This window comes from Myotis davidii, unplaced genomic scaffold (assembly GCF_000327345.1).
Source record: "Myotis davidii unplaced genomic scaffold, ASM32734v1 scaffold681, whole genome shotgun sequence".
In the NCBI taxonomy this organism is placed as follows: domain Eukaryota; kingdom Metazoa; phylum Chordata; class Mammalia; order Chiroptera; family Vespertilionidae; genus Myotis; species Myotis davidii.
This window is the reverse complement of record NW_006291551.1, coordinates 425,554-430,042: the sequence shown is the minus strand read 5'-3', so window position 1 is coordinate 430,042 and position 4,489 is coordinate 425,554.

The following is a 4,489-nucleotide window of genomic DNA, read 5'->3' as shown; positions in this document are numbered from 1 at the left end:
ATCCCCAGTAGGAGATGTGCAGGAGGCAGCTGATCGATGTTTCTCTCTCATCGATGTTTCTAACTCTCTATCTCTCTCCCTTCCTCTCTGTAAATAATCACCGTGTCATTCCTTCTTTGCCGACTCCGTCCACACCTTTGGGGACCCCTGGACCTGCTGGGGTTGGACCCCGGCAGTATTTCAGCTCCAGACTCAGAAAAACAGCAAAACCAGGGAGTGACACCAGGACCAGCTACAATGACTAACAAATCCCTGCCCTATCACGGATGAACCAGTGAAGACCAGGCCCCTGAAGAAGCACACCTAGAAAACTGATGAGTATTGTGTTGAAACCCTTTCCTGAGGTCTTCTCTAAGATATCTGCCTGCAAGAGAGAAATACAAGCTTCAAGACAAAGGATCCAGCACATCCTCTCCTTCTGGGGAGCAGCCACCGCCATTCCCTCTTCCTCTTACCGTCCCCCACTTTTTACCCACAGGTATGCATCTCCTAAACCAGTGATGGCGAACCTATGACACGCAAACTCATTTTTTTGGTTGATTTTTCTTTGTTAAATGGCATTTAAATATATAAAATAAATATCAAAAATATAAGTCTTTGTTTTACTATGGTTGCAAATATCAAAAATTTCTATATGTGACATGGCAACCAGAGTTAAGTTAGGGTTTTTTCAAAATGACACACCGAGTTCAAAAGGTTCGCCATCACTGTCCTAAACCCTAAAGGGCCTCAAGAAGCTTGCAACCAGGGAAGCAATGGACAGTGGCCCCTCGTCCCTGGCTAACCCCTTAACCCAGTGGTTCTCAACCTGTGGGTCTCGACCCCTTTGGCGGTCCAACGACCCTTTCACAGAGGTCGCCTGAGACCATCCTGCATATCAGATATTTACATTATGATTCATAACAGTAGCAATATTACAATTATGAAGTAGCAATGAAAATAATTTTATGGTTGGGTCACAACATGAGGAACTGTATTTAAAGGGCCAGAAGGTTGAGAATCACTACCACCTGACCCCCAAGCTCCTTTTCTCTGACTTCCCAGAGAGCTAGGGTAGCCCAGCCTAGACTCTCCTGTTGCTTCTATATTAAACCCTTTCTTGTTGTACTGTTCCCAGCTTTAAAAACATTTCCTCATAGTCATCTGGACTCGTACTGTGAAATGTTTCCTGCACAAAGTCAAGAACCCACACACTACCGGCTGGCCTGAGGCAGACCCACTAGGGGCCAGGTCCTCTTTCCAGTAACCCTATGAATCTTTGCTTGCAGTCTCTGTGTACAGGGATGCTCTCATCCTCCTGAGTAATACCTAGAAGGACATCACTGGGTTTTAAGGTCAAAAGTGATGCTTGCATGGCCCTCTTGTGTTTCTCATCTCAGAGAACCTGGTCTGATTTCTCACCACCTGGCTGGGTATGCGGTCAGCTTGCAGCAGTAGGAGCCCTGCTGGTACCTCAACTAGTGCCCAAGCTTGCTGGTCTGTTTGTTTAGTTCATTCTGCAGGTAACTTTCCTGCTTACATCTTTTCCAATGGACTTTTTTACTCACAGTAAGTAATTTAATTACTTTCCAAAGGATAAACAAACAGGAAGCTATTTACCATATTCTATGGTATCAGAAAGATGAGTGTTGTAAGCATAGGGAACTAAAGAAAACAGTTATTATAAAGGGAGGCAGAAATGGAGGGAATCAATAAGCAGCAAGCTTATTGCGTGTGTTAACTGTAAGTAGTAAATTAGCATCCAGGGATGCATGTCCTTACCTTCATGTGGGCATTGTGTATGTTATAGTGACTTCAAGACAAGATGACTTGGTAGATCACCCGCTTCTAAGAACACTGAGCAGGATCAAGGACCCTTCCATAGGACAACATCTCATGATCCACCCATTCAACCCTCTCTTGTTTTCATGCCAATTAAGGGCCCATAGTAAGCATAAACATTATTAGATGGTACTTGGCCTTAAAAGGGTCCCATCCAGTAGGTTTGTTTTTTGTTTTGTAATGTTGTTGCCATGCGGCCATAACCAGTCCACTGTCAAAAGCCTGCTTCTCAGTGAGAGGAGTCATGACATCTTGCTGCTAGAGCTACTGACTGGAACCATAAGAAATCTCCCAAGTGCAGGCATAAGAGATAAAGTGAACACTAAGATTTCATAGCTCCTACAAAGAAAGCAGTTGGGTTTTAAGATTCCAGAATCATAAAATAATTTAAAGTAAGAAAAGAGGTCATCAGGTAGGTCGTAGTAGAATATAGGGTGCTTCGAAATAGACATCCATTATAGTTAGGATGCATTTGGTTGCAACTTAGAGAATAGGCAACAGCAAGTCAAACATGGCGATGTTTATTAACAATGAGTTTGGAAGTGCTAGTCCCAGCTCAATAAGGTCATCGGGGCCCAGGGCCACCCTTAGCTTCTTAGCTTTCTTCTTCAACTTTGTGGCCTTGTGGCCCCAAAATGACTGGTACAGCTCCAAGTATCACATACATAAAAGCTTCCAAACCAGGAAGGAACCGGGCAGCTCCTCACAAAATCTTTCCCAGAGGCTAGTAGACTTCATACTTTTATTGGCCAGAATTGGGTCATGTGTCTATCCTGAGACCAGTCACCTTAATAAAGGGGAACAAGATGATCATGATTAGTGCCAATTATGATTTGACCCCACAACAGGGGATGACTGATTGGGTCATCTCACTGAACCTTCTAGTCTAAATCCAGTAAAATCGCCACCTTCCAAAAATATTTTTTACCTCACTTTCTGTTCTGTAATATTTTTCTCTCTCCTAGTTCCATGTGTCCATGGGGGATGGCGGGTGAACTCAGTGCACCTTCCTACTTCCACCAATGTTTATTAGACTTCATTCCCTTCTATTCCATTCTTTTTTTGGACTGTGATCCCAGCATCCTTTTTTCAGAACATGGGCCACCATCTTGATGCCTTGATCTCCCTCCATATGGATTGTTTTTCAGAACTAGCTTAAAGTCAGCAGGCTTCTCACAGACTTTGCAAAGTTTTAAGGGCCACAACTACCTGTATGTATCATTTGTAGCTTTTTTAAAAAAAATGTATTTTATTGAGTTTTTACAGAGAGGAAAGGAGAGAGATAGAGAGTTAGAAACATCGATGAGAGAGAAACATCGACCAGCTGCCTCCTGCACACTCTCCACTGGGGATGTGCCCGCAACCAAGGTACATGCCCTTGACCGGAATCGAACCTGGGACCTTTCAGTCCGCAGGCCGACGCTCTATCCACTGAGCCAAACCGGTTTTGGCTAGCTTTTTTTTTTTTTAAGCCAGAGGCAGTCCTATCAGAGAAAAGGTTAAAAAGCTGAATGCTTTCTCACATTATATCACTCTATTTGTTTCCCCACTCAGATTCTGTCTCCCACCTCTTTCTCCTCTTCCAGATCTATGACTTTTCTTCCACTTGCCTTTCTACCTTTATTATTTTTCTGCTCCCTCCTTTTGGATTATTCTCACAACTAACTTTGCAGACTCCCAGGCCTCTTGCTTATTCCCAACTGTTCTTCACCTCCCTTCCTCCTCCCCCAACCTTGACCTCCTCTAGTTTTTGCCCCTTCCCAGGATCCAGCTGAAACAGATATATTGCTCTTGCTTTGCGCACAGCTTCCCCACAAGCACATATGCAGATCCAAAGACCCTGGCCACAGCTGGGGAGAAGGCGTCAAGTTGGCTGGCCTCCTGTCCTGGGCTTCCTCTCCACTTCCTGCTTCCACCTCCTCTAACTGACCCTGCTTTAGGAGTGGTCTGAGCTGGTCACAGCACAAGCCTGCACCAGTCTCACCACTCACTGTTGTCCACCAGGCCGCAGTGAACCATCTTTGCAGGATTCCTTAATCATTTCCTGGCTAACTTTGCTAGGTTTCCCGTCAAACTCCCTCTTCTCATATAAACTGAGACTTGACCTGTGGCCCAGGGAACCTGTGGCAGGGGGCTGAGGGTCCCCTACCTCCTGTCCTTCTGGGTTGTGCTGCTCTAGTTTTTAGTGGAGGAGGCCCTTCATTCTAGGAGGGAAAAGTTCCTCCTACTTCATGGCCAACAATGAGTTCTTTTTGTACATCTTTAAAAACTTACTTTATTAATTTTAAAAAGTAGATTGCTGAGCAACCTTGACTGTTTGAAATAAAATTATGTCAGTAAAAATGAAACATCCCTCTGCTACTAGGAAGACCTAGGCGGGGAACCTGTGACACACAGAAGCAGCCTTGCCTTTAGCCCCCAGGGCTTCAGATAAGTTTTCAGATGCAAAATTCAACCTCTGTCTTTATTTTGTATCTTTCCATAGAAATGGGATCCTGACTCTTCTTCTAGGTCAGTGATTTTCAACCTTCCTAATGCCACGACCCTTTAATACAGTTCCTCATGTTGTGGTGACCCCCAACCATAAAATTATTTTTGTTGCTACTTCATAACTATAATTTTGTTACTGTTACGAATCATATCGTAAATATCTGATATGCAGGATGTA